This window comes from Meles meles, chromosome 14, assembly GCF_922984935.1.
Source record: "Meles meles chromosome 14, mMelMel3.1 paternal haplotype, whole genome shotgun sequence".
In the NCBI taxonomy this organism is placed as follows: Eukaryota; Metazoa; Chordata; class Mammalia; order Carnivora; family Mustelidae; genus Meles; species Meles meles.
Genome location: NC_060079.1, coordinates 23,089,579 through 23,107,763, shown reverse-complemented (window position 1 = coordinate 23,107,763; position 18,185 = coordinate 23,089,579). Strand labels below are relative to the sequence as shown.

Below are 18,185 nucleotides of genomic sequence, written 5' to 3'. Positions count from 1 at the left end.
ATTTTGAGTTTATCTTTGTGTGTGGTATAAGGGAATGGTCCAGTTTCATTCTTCTATATGTAGCTGTCCATTTTTCCCAGCACCGTTTATTGAAGAGACAGTCTTTTTTCCATTGGATATTTTTTCCTGATTTGTGAAAGATTAGTTGACCATAGAGTTGAGGGTCCATTTCTGGAGTCTTTATTCTGTTCCATTAGTCTGTGCGTCTGTTTTTGTGCCGATACCATGCAATCTTGGTGATCACAGCTTTATAATATAGTTTGAAGTTAGGCAACATGATGTCCCCAGCTTTTTCTTTTTCATCCTTCCCTTGGTGATTCGGGGTCTTTTCTGGTTCCATACAAATTTTAGGGTTGTTTGGTCTAGCTCCTTGAAAAATGCCAATAGTATTTTAATAGGGATGGCATTGAAAGTATAAATTGCTCTGAGCAGGATAGACATTTTAACAATGTTTTTTCTTCCAATCTATGAGCATGGCCTGTTTTTGTGTGTGTGTGTGTGTGTGTGAGACATCTTTTTGTGTCTTCCTCAATTTCTTTCATAAGTGTTCTATAGTTTCTAGAGTATGGATCCTTTACCTCTTTGGTTAGGTTTATTCCTAGGTATCTTATGTTTTTTGTTGCGATTGCAAATGGAATTGATCCCTTAATTTCTCTTTCTACAGTTACATTGTTAGTATATAAAAAAGCACAGAATCCTGAAAATATACTTTCAGTAGCCATAAAAATAAGTATGGGTCCCAGGCATAGGAAACATAAAGCTAGGCATAAGGGTAGATCAGGAAATTGGCCTAAAACAGTAGTCCCTCATCTGGGTTCATAATAAAATCAACTGGAAAGTTTTTCAACTGATTCCCACACCAGAGATTGTTTCAATTGCTCTAGAGTAGGATTTTTTTTTTTAAACTTCCCAAGTAATTCTTATGAGCCACCAGGTTATAAACTGACCTATTGTATTATACAATAAATTCTGCTTTCATTTCTGTTACTTTCAGCATGATTTTAAAACAGCCTGGGTTTTGAGGACTATTCTGTCAAATAAGTGTATTTTTGTTTAATCTGTACTGGAAAACACATGTATTCAGTGATCCTGATGGTGGTGGTTGGGGGCGGGGTGCAAAGTTGAGAATGGCCAGGAGAGGACCAACATGACCAGCAGTAGTCTGGCAATAACATATATTGCCAAGTCCACTGGGAGGTTTTGAAGATGGTTTGTAGACATGCCTCTGTGTTGCCTTATTTTAGGTGTGGTTCCTTGTCAGATATAGGCAGCTAAGTCAGACTTGAAAAACCACTGCCTTTTAGTTTTGATAATTCATTCTTACTGATTTATGTTAGAAAGTGGTGAGGAGCACAGAGTTATCCATGAATAACACAGAATTATCCCTGAATTGATGATTAGAGTCCAGGCCAAAAAACAAAGAAGAGAAACAAAGAAGTACCCCACCCTTTAAGTTCAGAGAAACTCCAATAGTGAGACCAGCCATTTCCATCTTCAAGGCATCCTGGGTGCCCCAGTTCAGCAGAACTGGAATTCCATCCACCCCCATCTCCATAGAGGAGCACTTGGGGCATGTCAGGTCAATAGGGGGTAACACAGCCCCTCTGTTCCCTACAAGATCAAGGGTCCACTAACTGTACTCCCTACCTGCCTAATGGACTATAGTCTCCTGTTTTTATCATTCTGAGCCACTGAATGGCCAAGACTTGATGTTTCAGACCCAATCTTGCCCTAAGGAAGGAGGCAGGAGGAAGATGACCAAGGGAGATGAACCAGAGTGCATGCAGTGTTTCTGGCTTTGGTGAGGGGCTGGTAAAATTGGATAATTGGCTTAAAAGTCTGTATGAAATGCTTTTTTGACAGGATTCAACAAAGCATAACCATAGGCCAAATCTGGCCTGCTACCTATTTGTGTAAATAAAGTTTTATTCTAACATATACATACAGTGTTTGAACCCCAAATCAGCCATCTCTTCCTCTTTGATGGTGGTGTATGTCTCTTTCAAGTATTGTTGAAATCAATATTTCAACAATATTTTATCCATGTTCATTAGGGATACTGGTCTATGATTTTTTCTTCTAATGCCCCTATCTGACTTAGTATCAGGGTAATACTGACCTCATAAAATGAGTTTGGAAGTGTTCCCTCCTCTCCTCTTTTTTGAAAGAGTTTAAGTCTTCCTTTAATGTTCTGTAGAATTTGCTAGTGAAGCCATCTGGTTCCGGACTTTTTATTTGAATCACTAATCAAAAATCTACAGTCTCCTTGCCAGTAATTTCTTCATGATTCAGTCATGGTAGATTGGATATTTCTAGTAATATATCCATTTTAACACCTCTTCTTTCATTTGTTTTGAGTTCTTTCTGTAGTGAGTCTAGCCAAAGCTTTGTCAATTTTATTTATCTTACAAAAACTACTCTTGGTTTCATTGATCTTTCCTATTAACTTTTCAGTCACTGTTTCACTTATTTCTGCCCTGATCTTTCTTTCCTTCTGCTTTTGGTGTTAGCTTGTTGTTTTTCCAGTTCTTGAGGTTAGAAGGAGATTGGTTGAGATCCTTTTCATTTCTTGATGTGGGCATTTATTGCTCTGAACTTTTAGTACTGCTCTTGCTGCATCCTAGAAGTTTTTCTATGTTGTAGTTCCATTTTCAGTTGTCTTCATATATTTTTACTTCCCTTTTGGTTTCTTCTTTGACCGATTGGTTTTTCATGCGTACGTTAATCTCCACAATTGTGAATTTTCCATCTTCCCTCCTACTGCTGTTTTCTAGTTTTGTACCATTATGGTCAGAAAAGATACTTGGTATCATTTACTCTTAAATTTGCTAAGTTATTTTTTGTGACCTATCATGTGATCTATCCTAAAGAATGTTTTGTGTGCACTTGAGAAGAATATGTATTCTGCTGCTGCTGGGTAGAATGTTCTCTATACATCTATTATGTCTGGTCTAAGGGAAATGGATTTGATAACCAAATTTGGTTATCAAATCCATTTCCCTATTGATTTTTTTGTCTGGATGATCTATTGTTGAAGTAGCATAGTGAAGTCCTCCACTATTATTGCATTGCTGTCTATTTCTCCCTTCAGATCTGTTAACAACTGGTTTTTTTTTAGGTGCTCCCATATTGGGTGCATAGTTAGTTAGAATTGTGTATCTTCCTGATAATTGACCTCTATCATTATGTAATTACATTCTTTGTCTCTTGTTATAATTTTTGATGTAATGTTTATTTTATCTCATTTAATTACCGCTGCTCTCTTTTGGTTTCCATTTGCTTGCAATGTCTTTGTCCATCCCTTTACATTCAGCCTGTGAGTGTCCTTACTGCTTAAGTGAATCCCATGTAGACAGCATACAGATGGGTTTTTTTTTCCCCCATTCAGCCAATCTGTGTCCCTTAATTGGAGAATTTTGTCTTTTTAAAACAATTATTGATAAATAAGGATGTGCTATAGCTTTAATTGCTTATAATTGCTTAATTATATTATTAAGCAATATTAATTAAGCAATTGCTTAATTGCTTGCTTTCTGATTGTCTTATAGTTCCTTTCTTGCTGTCATCTTTTGTAGTGCTTTGCTCTAATTCTTTCTCCTTGTGTATCTGAGTTTTTTTTTTCTTTGAGCACTTTGAATATGTCACCCCACTCTCTCCTCACTTGTAAGGTTTCTGCCAAAAGCCTTGTTGGGATTTCTTTGTATGTAATGGTTCTTTTTCCTCTTGCTGGTTTCAAGTTTCTTTGTCTTTGATTTTTTTAGAGGTTGTTTATAAGGTGTCTTGGTGAAAATTGATCTTTGAGCTGCTTCCTGTGCCTGGATGACCATATGTCTCCCCAGTTTGAGGGAGTTTCAGCCATTTAAGTTTCCTCTTCCTTTCTCCCTTTCTCCCTCTCTTATCCTTATTTTGGAAGTCCCAGAAAGATATATTTTTTTATCATGCTCCACAGTTGAAGTAGGATTTCTTCACGCTTTTTCATTCTAATTTCAAAAATGGGATTTTGCTTAAGTTGATACTAATTATTTCAGTCAGCTGCTTCTAAGATCTGTTCATTGAAGTATGATAAGGAATATTTCTCTTCTGAAATTCCTTAAATCAGTGATACTTTGTCAAATTGTAACAACCCTTTGTTAACGCAAAAATCAGTTCAGTCTACCCTTTTATTTTATAGCCAATGGTATAGTAATGCATAAGTCATACTGAAAAATAATCAGGGAAAAACATAGAACTTAGGGAAGAATTTAAATTGGACATGATATGCTCCTTTCATGAATTGTTCTTTAGATTTATAGATTCGCTCATTAAAGCTATTCCTCAGATCTATGACCTTGTCTGTTGATCCTCAAATGGATAGCTTTTTAAATATACACCAGGTCAATCAGAACTAACAGTTCCAGCTGGTCATAGTCCCTTTTTATCTAGCATCTTCTGTGATACTTACCCCACACTCCCAAGAGGTGATACTTACCCCACACTCCCAAGAGCTGATACTGTTATTGAACAAGGTGGTCCCTAAGGCATTTCTTGACTTGAAAATTTTCTTTTTACCATAGATGTTGCTCCCACTTTCTCAAAATATCATAGTCCTCATGATTTTTTTCCTATGAAAACCATTTGTGGTTTACGGATATTTGTACATACTTAATATTCCCCTGATAATATGCACTCTTAGAAGTGCTTTTTTTTTTACCTCACATGTATTTTTGTATTCCTTCATTCCGTAGGAATTTGTTGTGTGCTTGTATGTGCCAATATGAACATTTGGGCAGGTATTAGAAGTCATTCAGCTGGGGTGCTAAAAGCCTTACACCAGCAACTAAAGATTTTGCAGTTAACCCAGTTCCTCTGTTCAATGTACATTTCTGCAAAATGTCTATGTTTTGGTAGTCTGTAAGGTCAGGTTCATGAAAGGACAAATAGTGGCTTTATTAGATACAAGCTTAATTCTCTCTCTTACATATGACAGCCCACAGTCTTCAGGGTTCCAAGTTTTTTTCTGTTTGGTCCCCCGCCCTGTGGTTTAGAATAGCTGCTAGATGGGCAGCAACAATTTCTTAAAATGCAGCACAGTAAGTACCAGCCTTAAAAGATGAATGATGATATTTGTAATGTATACATATCAGATCCAGAATATATGTATATATAAAGAATAGGCACTTCACTAAAGAGGATATCCAAATGACCATTAAAAATATAAGAATAATAAAAAATAAGATACTCAATATAATCAGTCATCTGGGAAATGCCAATTTCCCACCACCCATCATTACCCACCAGAATCGCAAAAATTTTAAAGAACAGTAAAGCCAAATGTTAATGGGGATATGAAGCAACTAAAACACAAATTCCTCATAGAATTATACATTGATGTAATCTTACAAAGCTTAAGAAAAACTCACCTTGTGCCCCAGCAATTCCACACTTATATATATGCCCAAGAGAAGTGAGTGCACATTGTTCACAAAGGAGGGCAGGTGGCCAGATGAGGGTTCACAGCATCGCCTTGAGTTTGGTCTCTGAAGATAGGCAGGTGTCCTCTAAGCAGATAAGCATTTAGAAGAACATGAAGTCATGGAGATATAAGCCAACCTGATGTATTGGGGGAAAATGTAAGTTCTAAACAGCTGGACCACGTAGATTACGATTCCGGAAAGCTACAAGGCTGAAGGAGTAGAGTATTGCAGAGCTTGCTAATGGGTCTGTTCTGCCAGGGGACATGGTCAGATTTGTACTTATCAAGATCGTTCAAATCGGTGCACTGGAGTGAAGTGAGGGAGGCTATGTAACAGTTAGCAGGAGGTCAGATGGATGTTTATCACTTGGCTGCCATTTTGCCAATTCTGGAGAATAAGCACTTTCCTTATATTCTGCATTATCCTGGTGTGTCATTCTATAAGAAATGAACAGATGAGTGGTTAAGCAAATCTTTGCTTGAACCATTCTGACAATTTTCAAGTGTCCTATCTAGAAATGTCACTGTTTTCACCAAATGTACACGGGTTTTACCTTACTATGAAACCTGCATTTTTCCTCTAAATTGTCCTCATTTCTAAGGCCCATTTTTTAAAAATGGACTTTCAGTTTGAGATGGTGACATAGGAGTATCCCAAATTCACCTCCTTCCATGGACACACTGAATCTACAGCTACATATTAAAAAAAAAAATTCTTCTGAAAGAAACCCCAAAACACCCACATCAAAGTGGGGGGGGTGATCCATGATAGCAATGTAGGAAGACCCTGAAATCACCCTCCTCTATGGGCACACCAAATCTGCACTGTTTATAAAGCAGTTCCTTCTGAACAACTGAAGACTGGACGAACAGCTTCTGTACAACAAAAGACTGAGACCATCAAGAGAGATGGAGGTATGACGGGAACCCCTACCCTTGATAATGTACTACCTCTACCACTTGAGTTCACAAAGAGGCTATGAGCAGAGCCTTCTGTCCAAGGGCACAGGAAGAAAAAAGACTACAGATTAGCAGAACAAGTAGAATATAAAGAAACAAGCCCTAGACACCAGCCAGAAGGTGGGGGAGGTGCTGGAACTCTCCAGGTCTAAGAAGTGAACAAGCACTATGGTTTAAATTCCCCACCCCTAAGCTTGACAGTATGGGTAGAAACAGGGTTCAGGTGCCCCAGCCAGCCTGCCTACCTCAGTGACCTCCAGGCCTCTAACCCACACCCAGCTGTCCCACCAAGATGGCGTCAGTACAGTGCTGCTCACACTGGGATACCCTTGCAGAGCGATTACTACATCTCCAGTCATTGCAGGAAGGTGGCACAAGCAACCTGGAATACCCCAGACTCATACCACTTCAGCTTCAGATGGCTTGCTAAGTTACCCCCAGCACAGAGTGCTCTGGAACATGCCCACAGTGTGCTCATGCTTGCCTCAGTTCTAGCCACACTGCCAGAGCACCCCAGGATCCTCCAGCCTGTACCATGTCTCAGATCCAGAGCAGGGACCCTACCGGGTACCCTCCATGTGGAGAGCCTCAGGAAATCTTGGTTTGCACCCACTTCACCACCACAGCACCATCACAGAGCACCCTGGGAACCCAGCCCACACAAGCCACAGCTCCAGCCAAAGTTACCAGGCCCACGCAGTCTACACAGGGAATGACTATACACAAGACCATTCCTTCAAGTTTTGAAGTAGCTGTCCTACCTAATTCATGGAAACAAATGCAGCAAGTTAAGCAATATGAGGAGCTGAAGAACAGGTTTCAAATTTAAAAAAAAAAAAATCTCAGAAAATGAAATGAAATGGAAGTAAGCAACATGCCTCATAAAGAGTTTAAAGTACCTACTTGTGATCTCTGTCTGTCAAATAAATAAAAATAAAATCTTAAAAAAAAAGAGTTTAAAGTAGTGATATGTGAAGATGCTTGCAGGAGTGGAGGGAGAAGGGGAAGAACTCAATGAGAACTTCAAAACAAAGAGAAACCGAGGTGAAGAATACAATAACTGAAAGAAAAATGCACTGGAGGAAATCAGTAGTAGATTAGCAGATGCAGAAGGGTGGGAATGGATTAGTGATCTGGAAGGGTAACAGAAAGCACCCAAGCTGAACACCAAAAAGAAAAGAGAATTTTAAAAAGTGTAGATAGATGAAGGGATTTCTTGGACATCAAGCAAACAAATATTCAATTTATAGGGGGTCCCAGAAGATTAAGAGAGAAAGGTGTAGAAAACTTATCTGAAGAAACAATAGAGAAGAACAAGATGAACCCAAAGTGTTCCACACCATGACACATAATAATTAAAGTGTCGAAAGCTAAAGATTTGCAAGAAAGAATCAAAAGGGAGGGCCCATAAGGCCATTAGCTGACTCTTCAGCAGAAACTGAATGTATCATGTTATTCCCTTCTGGCTTGCAAAGTGCTGAAAGGATAAAAACGTACAACCAAAAATATTCTACCTGGCATAGTTATCATTCTGAATGGGAAAGAGCACGAGTTTCCCAGATTAACAAAAGTTAAAGGAGTTTATCACTACTAAACAAGCCTTAAAATGTTAAAGGGACTTCTTTAAGTGGAAAAGAAAAGGCCATAATTAGAAGGAAAGTATAAACTATGACAACATATACATAAAAAGGAGGAGAGAGTAAAACAATTATTTTAGAATGTGTTCAAACTTAAGGGACCATCCAATTGATATAGACTAGTGTATACTTAGGATAATATATATGAAGCTCACAGTAACCATAAACCAAAAACCTATAATACACACATACACACAAGAGAAAACCAATCATAACACTGCAGAAAATCACCAATCACAAGGAAAGAAACCAAGAGGAGAAAGGAACAGAGAAAGACAATAAGAACCAGAAGACAGTTAAAATGGTAATAACATATATATCAGTAATCACCTTAGATGTAAATAGTCTAAATGCTCCAATCAAAAAACATAGGGTGAAAGAATAGATTTAAAAACAAAAAAAGACCCATCTGTAGGCTGCCTACAAGAGACTCACTTCAGATCTACAGCCACCTAAAGACTAAACGTGAAAGGATGGGAAAAGAAATTCCATTCAAATAGCAGCAAAGAAACCAGGGTAGCAACGCTTATATTGGACATAATAGACATTAAAACAAGGCCAATATGTGCCGCGGCTCCGAGGAGCCGTTGAGGAGTCGAGGTTGAGGCCCGCTCTTGTTGGAGCCGTCGCTGCTGCTGTCCTTCCGCCCGCCCGTCCGTTCTCCCTCTCGGCTGCCATCATGTTGGCGCTCATCTCCCACCTGCTGGACTGGTTTCACTAGATCTTCTGGAAGGAAGATATGGAGGGGTCGCTAGTGGGGCTGCACTACTCGGGCAAGACCATCTTCGTGAATGTCATCGCATCAGGTCAGTTCAGTGAAGATAGGATACCCACAGTGGGCTTTAACATGAGGAAAGTAACTAAAGGTAACATCACAAGAAAGACTTGGGACATAGAAGGACAACTCCAATTCCGGAGCACGTGGGAACGGTACTGCAGGGGAGTCAATGCCATTGTTTACATGATAGATGCTGCTGATCGTGAAAAGATAGAAGCCTCTCGAAATGAACTACATAATCTTGTAGAAAAGCCACAGTTACAAGGACTTCCAGTGTAGTACTTGGAAGCAAGAGAGATCTTCCTAATGCCTTGGGTGAGAAACAGCACACTGAAAAAATGAACCTGTCTGCTATTCAGGATAGGGTAATTTGCTGCTATTCAATTTCTTGCAAAGAAAAAGAAAATATAGATATCACACTTCAGTGGCTTATTCAACATTCAAAATCGAGAAGAGGCTGAAGCATCTCCTGAAGTCTTCCAGTCCTTCCTGGCTGTAATCCTAGAATTACTGTCTGTTCCCCTGAAGTACTTCCCAGAATACAGTCCTTTCTAAACCCAAGAAATTGCCTTTTCCAGAGTTTCTCTTGTGCACTGCTGAAGATGTGTAGCCCTAATCCTTCATAAAGAATCAGCTAGAGTTGTCATGATAAAGTCAGCACACACACAAAAGCTTCTTATACATACTTGTCTTAAACAATGTATACAGCCTTTTTTTTTTTAAGATTTTATTTATTTATTTGACAGAGATCACAAGTAGGCAGAGAGAGAGAGGAAGGGAAGCAGGCTCCCCGCTGAGCAGAGTCCGGTGCGGGGCTCCATCCCAGGACCCTGAGATCATGACCCAAACCAAAGGCAGAGGCTTTAACCCACTGAGCCACCCAGGTGCCCCCTTTTTAAAAAAAAAAAAAAAAAAACAACACTTGACCATCTTAAATCAAGAAAATTGCATATTTCTGTTCTGGTCTTTCTGGGCCAGATTTATATTGGTTTTCAGTAAATGTCTATGATAATTCATTGTAGAATCCATTCGCTTAATACTGATACTGACTTGATAACAGCATGAAGTTTCTAGTGCCACACAGTATTTAGAAAACCTTTAGCTTGACTCATGTGGGATATAAGCATAATGTTTACATATCTCACAAATGCATGGGAAATGTATAATCACACCTTGGGAATTTAAAAAAAAAATGGTCTACAAAGCGTGACCTGAGGCACCAGATCAGTGTTGTTATCGTTTTTTACACTGGTGAGATCATATAGGAATTTTTTTTTAAGATTTTATTTATTTATTTGACAGAGATCACAAGTAGGCAAAGAAGCAGGCAGAGAGAGAGGAGGAAGTAGGCTCCCCACTGAGCAGAGAGCCTGATGTGGGGCTCGGTCCCAGGACCCTGAGATCATGACCTGAGCCGAAGGCAGGGGCTTAACCCACTGATCCACCCAGGTGCCCCTCATTTATGAATTCTTAAAACGTCTGCTTTCTGAGAATTCTTCATCACAGATAGCAGTTGGGGATGAGAGGAAGTAAGGCATGCTGTTGTGTACCTGTCCAGGTCATTAGTTCTCTACTTTTTCTTTTCTTTTTCTCTTTTTCGGGGCGGGGGGCTCAACACACTTTTTTAAAGGGTTGTGAATTGAAGATTTTCTGAAAGGCTTTCATGGATTTAGAGCATTCCAGCCAATGTAATAAAATGGGTTAAGAATGTCAAAAAAACAAACACTGTAACAAAAGATAAAGGTCATTACATAATTATAAAGGGGCCAATTTCAACAAGAGGATGTAACAATTGTAAATATCTATATAGCCAACACTGGAGCACCTAAATATATAAAGTGTCTTTTAACAGACATAAAGACAAGAACTGACAGAAATACAATAATAGTAGGGATTTTACCACTCCACGTATATCAGTGGATCGATCATGCAGGCAGAAAATAAGGAAACAGACTAGAGAGCCCAGAAATAAGCCCATGCATATATGGTCAATTAATCTCAACCAGAAAGGCAAGAATATACAACAGGGCAAAGACAATCTCTTCAACAAATGGTGCTGGGAAGACTAGACAGCTACATGTAAAAGAATGAAACTGGACCACTTTTTTACCATAAACAAAAATAGATTATGAAGCTAAATGTGAGTAGACACCCGGTGGCTCAGCTGGTTGAGCATCTGACTCTTGGTTTTTGGCTCAGGTCATGATCTCAAGATAGTGGGATTAGCCCCAGTCTGGGTGTGGGGGAGGCGTGGGTATGCTCAGCAGGGAGTCTGCTTGAGAGTCTCTCCTTCTGCCCCTTCCCCTGCTCATTGGTTCTCTCTCTCTCTCCCTCCTCCAACTCTAAAAAAATAAATCTTTTTTTTTTTTTTTTTAAGGAACCTAATAACTGTGAGACCTGAAACCATAAAGCCTCTAGAAGAAAACACAGGCAGTAATCTCTTGAACATGGCCATGCCTTAGCAACATTTTTCTAGGTATGGCTCCTATAAGGCAAGGGCAACAGAAGCAAAAATAAACTATTGGGACTATACCAAAAAATAATAGCTTTTGCATAGCAAATGAAACTATCAGCAAAATGAAAAGGCAACCTACTGAATGAGAGAAGATATTTGCAAATGATATATCTGATAGAGAGTTAATATCCAAAAATACATAAAGAATTTACACAACTCAACACCAAAAAAATAATAATAATCTAACTTAAAAATGGGCAGAGAATCTGAATAGAAACTTCTCCAAAGAAAACAAAGATGGCCAATAGGTACATGAAAAGATGCTCAACATCACTCATCATCAAGGAAATGTAAATCAAAACCACAAGAAGATATCAACACCTATCAGAATGGCTAGTATCAAAAAGATAAGTAAGTGTTGGCAAGAATATAGAGAAAAGGGAACCCTTGTGAACTCTTGCTGGGAATGTAAATTGGTACAGACACTGTGGAAAACAGTACGGAAGTGTCTCAAAAAAATTAAAAACAAATACCATATGATCCAGTAATTCCACTACTATTTAGCCACAGAAAACAAAAACACAAATTCAAAAAGTTGATCTATATAAGTATTTATATATATATCTAGATGTATATATATCTATATATATAAGTAACACTATATTTAGTGTAGCATTAGCCAAGATATAGAGCAACACAAGTGTCCATTGAGAGATGAGTGAATTAAGGCGTGTGTGTTTACACACATACATATACACAATGGAATATTAGCCATAAGAAGGGATAAGATATTGCCATTTACAACAACATGGATAGATCTAGAAGGTATTATGCTAAGTGAAATAAAAGGAAGAAAAACCAGAAACAAACACATTAGTACAGAGAACAAATTGATGGTTGCCAGAGGAAAAGGGAGTGGGAGGCACAGGCTTCCTGTTACAGAATGAGTAAGTCATGTGGATGAAAGGTACAGCATAGGGAAAATAGTGTGGTTGTAATAGTGTTGGATGGTGACATACGGTAGCCATGTTTGTGGTGACCATAGCATAACATTTAGACTTGTTGAATCACTATGTTGTACACCTGTAACTAATGAAACATTGTGTGTCAACTCTACTTCAATTAAGGGAAAAAAAAAATGGTAGGATAGGCTGAGACAGTCTCACAATGAATCTCAGTCCTGGTAAAGTAACCCACCATCAGGAGGGATCTCACAACTCAGACCTCTCCCTGGGGAGTAAAGGGATTTGAACTCCTCTTGTAGTGCTGCAGCTTTTTAAAGTCTGTACCTGAGAAATGAGTCCCCAAAACACCTAGCTTTGAAAACCCACGGGGCTCCTGTCCAAAAGCCCCACAAGTCTATCAGGACCTGAGAAATAGTTCCTTTTTTTTTTTTTGAGAAGTAGTTCTTAAAGGGCTATCCAGAATTACCCATCCTCAGGGCCTAGCAGAAAGCTAGAAAGCAGAAAGCACCAAGTCTTCCTGTAAAAAAAAAAACAAAACAAACAAAAAAACCCACCCCTTGTTTACCTGTCTTAAAGCTTCACCTGAGGGCTGGCACATCTAATTTTTTTTTTAAAGATTTTATTTATTTATTTGACAGACAAAGATCACAAGTAGGCAGAGAGGCAGGCAGAGAGAGAGGAGAAAGCAGGCTTCCAGCGGAGCAGAGAGCCCAATGTGGGGCTCGATCCCAGGACCCTGGGATCATGACCTGAGCTGAAGGCAGAGGCTTAACCCACTGAGCCACCCAGGTGCCCCTGGCACATCTAATTTAACACATATCCAGGAACCTACTGAAATGCTTTACAAAACAGATGCCCGTGGGTGCTATTTTTGTGCTCTTCCCTCTGCCTCATTCCAGGTCACCAGTATCTCCCAGAAAGGAGTTTGTGCATTTGTCTTGCGCCCTGTTTTTGCAGCTGCCCTCCAGGGGAGGCTGCTTGGCTCTGCTGGCCAGCAGGCCTGAACTTTTGCAGGCTCCAGGAGACTATAACAAATTGAAAAGGAGTTTTTAACCAACTATACCACAGGGCAAAGAGGTATCAGACTGAAATTCCCACTCTCTCTATAAAAGCAGGTTATTACTGTATCTTTATAGCTGTGGCCTATGGGGCATGCTTTTATTTCAATACTTGTATGGGAGCTGACTATAATCCTCTCCAGAGACTGGGAAGGCTGGTGGCACCATCCTTATGCTCTCCATCTTCATGCTTTTCCTCCTCCTAGCCCCAGGTTGCAAGAAAGGAGTTGCTTATATACTTTTTTTGGTGTCCCACCTTTTGTGTCTGCCACTCCGGAAAACATTCCTTGATAGCTTGACCCTGGTATCCAGCAGGGCTTCTGTTCACGGAGTCAATGGGATGGTAGCAAACAAAGAAATGCTTCTTAATTGGCTATCATCCCAGAGCGGATTGGTGCAGAGAAAGCAGACAACACCTGTCTCCCGGTCTTCCCCTGAAAGAGTTATATTTGCATATTTTAAACTCTGCTGCCTGAGGTTCTTGCTTTCAATCAGCCTGAATGTAGGCTCTGACTGAGATCCTCTCTTTGGGACACTCACAAGTCTTAGAGCACCCTCAATTATTTGAAGCCACTAGGAATAAAATAGACTGCTGGGACAAGATGGGATTCGGAGGGAGACAAACCATAAATGACTCTTAAACTCAGAAAACAAACTGGGGGTTGCTGGGGGGAGTGGGGTTCGGAGAGGGGGAGGGGGTTATGGACATTGGGGAGGGTATGTGCTATCGTGAGTGCTGTGAAGTGTGTAAACCTGGCGATTCACAGACCTGTACCCCTGGGGATAAAAATACATTATATGTTTATTTAAAAAAAAAATTGGAAGGGGAGGCAAACCATAAGAGACTATGGACTCTGAAAAACAACCTGAGGGTTTTGAAGGGGCGGGGGGTGGGAGGTTGGGGGAACAGGTGGTGGGTAATAGGGAGGGCACATATTGCATGGAGCACTGGGTGTTGTGTAAAAACAATGAATACTGTTACGCTGAAAAAAAAATACATTAAAAAAAATTATAAAAAAAAAAAAAATAGACTGCTGGGACAAACGCAAAGCTCCGAGATACAGAGAAAAGCCAGAGCAAGACTGAATAATAATTTCATCTCCCGCATGATCCTGCTCCTTCAGGCTGGGAGATTTGGCTGTTTTCTCTAATGCATAGCAACCAACACAGAGAATGAAAGAAAATGCAGAAACAAAGGAACATGTTCCAAATGAAAGAACAAGTAAAATCTCAGAAAAAGACCTTAATGAAATAGAGGTAAGGAATTTACCTGATAATTATGTTCACTAAGCTCAGGAGAAAATGGACAAAGTGAGAATTTCAACAAAAAGAAAATGTAAGTACCACAGATTAAGTCATAAAGCAGAAGAAATAGAACTGAAAAATGCACTGGAGGGGTTCAACAACAGACTAGATAAGCAGAAGAAAGGATCAGTAAATTCCAAGACAAGGCATCAGAACTCCTCCACTTAGACCAGCAAAAAGGAAAAAGAACAAGAGTGAAGATAGCTTCAGGAACTTATGGACAACAGCAAGCAGACTAACATTCACATTATAAGGGTCCCCAGAAGGAGAAGAGAGAGAAAAAGTAGGAAACTTATTTGACAAAGTAATGGATGAAAACTCTCCTAACCTAGGGAAGGAAACAGACCTGCAGATCCAAGAAGTCCAGAGAGTTTCGAAAGGATGATATACCGTGATTGAGTGGGATTTATTCCAGGGAGGCAAAGATGGTTCAACATCCACATATCAGGGTTACACACTATATTATCAAAGGACAGATAAACATTATATGATCATCTAAATTGATGCAGAAAGAAATTCAACATTTGAATTTGACGAAATTCAACATTTACAATAAAATAAAGAAATTCAACATTTGAATTTGACGAAATTCAACATTTACAATTCTGGATAGGTTGGGAACAGAAGAAACATACCTCAACATAATAAAGGGCATATATAATAGCCCACAGCTAACCTCATACACAGTTGTGAAAAAGCAGAAAACTTTTCCTCTAAGACCAGAAACAAGACAAAGATTCGCACCTTACTGCTTTTATTCGACATAATACTGCAAGTCTTAGAGATATTAGGCAAGAAAAAGAAATAAAAGGCACCCAAATTGGAAAGGAAGAAGTAAAACTGTCATTATTGGCAGATGACATAACATTATATAGAGAAAACCCTTAAGCCTATACTAAAATAAAATTTAAAAAAAACTGTCAAAACTGGTAAATGAATTCAGTAATGTTGCAGAATATAATATCAATATATAAAAATGTGTTGCATTTCTATACACCAATAATCCATAAGCGAAATTAAGAAAACAATCCTATTTCTAATTTTACCAAAAGAATAAAATACCTAAGAATGAATTTTAACCAAGGTGAAAGGCCATACATGGAAAACTGTAAGACTCTGAGGAAGGAAACGCAAGAAGATACAAATAATGGAAAGGTATTCCATGCTGATGGATTAGAAGGATCAATATTGTAAAAATGTCCATACAGTCTAAAACAATCTATATATTCGATGCAATCCTTATTAATATCAGTGGTATTTTTTATAGACCTAGAACAAATAATCCTAAGATTGGTATGCAACCACAAAAAAATTCTGAAGAGCCAAAGCAATCTTAATTTTTTTTTAGTTTTTTTACTGTGTTATGTTAGTCAGCTTACAGTAATCTTAATTAAGAAAGAACAACAAAGCCAGAGGCATCACACTTCCTGATTTCAAACTACATTACAAAGCTGTAGCCATACAAATGATACTGGCATAAAAACAGATACATAGACCCGAGAACAGAATAGAGAGCCCAGAAATAATTTCACACATACATGGTTGGTTGATTTACAACAGTGGAGCCATGAATATACAATGTGGAATGGACAGTTTCTTCAGTAGATGGTACTGGGAAAACTGGACAGCCACATTAAAACAAATGAAACTGGACCACTGTTTTATACCATACACGAAAATGAACTCAAAGTGGATTAAACTTTGAACATAAGAACTAAAATGATGAAATCCCTAGAAGATAACAGGTAAGCTGCATGGCATCAGTCCGAGTGATTTTTTTTCAATTTGACACCAAAAGGAAAACAATAAAAGCCAAAATAAACAGTGGGTCGGCATCAAAGGAGAAGGCATCTGCACAGCAAAGGAAACCATCAACAAAATGAACCATCAACAAAATGAAAAGGCAACCTACTGAGTGGGAGAAAATATTTGCAAATGTTTATCTGATAAGCGGTTAATATCCAAATACGTAAAGAATTCACATAACTCAGTAGCAAAGAACCTGATTAAAAAATGGGCAGAGAATCTGAATAGAGATTGTTCTCTAGAAGACATTCAGATGGCCAGCAGGTCTATAAGACGGTGCCCAGGATCGCTCCTCATCAGGGAAATGCGAATCTAAACCAAGTGTTATGCCCATCAGAGCGGCTAGTATCAGACAAGAAATAGTATGTTGTCGAGGATGTGGAGTGAAGGCTGTTGGTGGGAATGGAAATTGCTGCAGCCACCGTGGAAAACCTTATGGAGGTTCCTCAACAACTAAAAATAGAATTCCCAGAAGATCCAGCAATTCCACTTCTGAGTATTCATCGAAGAAAATGAAAACACCCACAAAGAACTTGCCCCCCCCCCTGCATGTACATTACGGCACTATTTACAATGGCCAAGACACGGAAGCCACCTGTGTGCCCATCAGCAGATGAATGTATAAAGAAAAATATATTTTTTCAGTCATAACGAAGGAAATCCCACCATTTGCAACAACACAGATAGACTTCAAAGGCAGTATGCTAAAGCAAACAAGTCAGGGAAAGGTACCCTATGATCTTCCTTCGATGTGGAATTCAAACAAACTCACAGATACAGAGAACAGATTGGGGGATGGGGAGTAAGCTGTTCAAAGTTGTACTTTCAGTTGTAAAATACATAAGCCCTGGAGATGTGACACAGCTTAATGACTGGTTAGCAATACCTGGTTGTGTATTGAACACTACTAAGAGAGAAGATTAAGAGTTTGCATTACAAGAAAAACTTTTTTTTTTTTTTTTTGCTTAAAATCAGGAATGACTGGCAGAGGACAAACACTTGGTGGTTTTGCAGAGATCTTCACCACTGTGCTTGTTTAACGGAAAACTACTTGTGCTGTCTGATTTTTGACTCCGTCATGAAGGCAGGGGTTCAGGTAAACCCTAAATTATGCTGCTTTGAAGAGAGGATGCACCTGATGTTGGTCACCAGAGGGGGGCTCAGGTGCACCGTGGAAGCGCTAGCTGGGCAGGTGGGGTTCCAGCTGGACCAGTACTAGCTGGTGGTAATGGAAGGGCCTGGGGTAAGGGTTGCAGGAATGTGGCCGTGAGCCTCCCCCCACCACAGCCAGCTCCCATTTTGAGCTCATGGGGGATGTGTGGTGATTAACTAGGCTTATTATGGTGATTCTATTTTTTATATATCAACTATATTTCAAGAAGAATTATTTTAATCATTTCTATTTTAAATAATTTTTAGGGGCACCTGGGTGGCTCAGTCGGGTAAGCATCTGCCTTTGGCTCAGGTCATGATCTCAGGGCCCTGGGATCGAGCCCCACATTGGGCTCCCTGCTCAGCAGGGAGCCTGCTTCTCCCTCTCCCAATGCCTCTCCCCCACCCCTGCTCATGCTCTCTAATAAAAATCTTTAAAAAGTTTTTAAACAACTTTAAATGTTTTAAATAATTTCAAAGACAACATAGGCTATATGAAAACTTCCCAGAGGACAGTAAAATGGGAAGCAAGATGCATTTTTCTTCAGAACAAAAATCTGATTTTTCGTGTGAACCCATTGCCCAATTTCCTTGAGTTGCCCCTAATGTTTTTGTTA

The 18,185-nt window shown here is 39.3% G+C and overlaps 1 protein-coding gene and 1 pseudogene across 1 annotated transcript in view; both read left to right on the top strand.

Moving 5' to 3' along the window:
- The window catches only part of FAM124A (family with sequence similarity 124 member A), a 108,063-nt gene that overhangs the window by 82,196 nt on the left and 7,682 nt on the right, over positions 1-18,185 (top strand). The gene's annotated exons all lie outside the window — the stretch shown is intronic.
- LOC123955965 lies at positions 8,729-9,369 on the top strand (annotated as a pseudogene).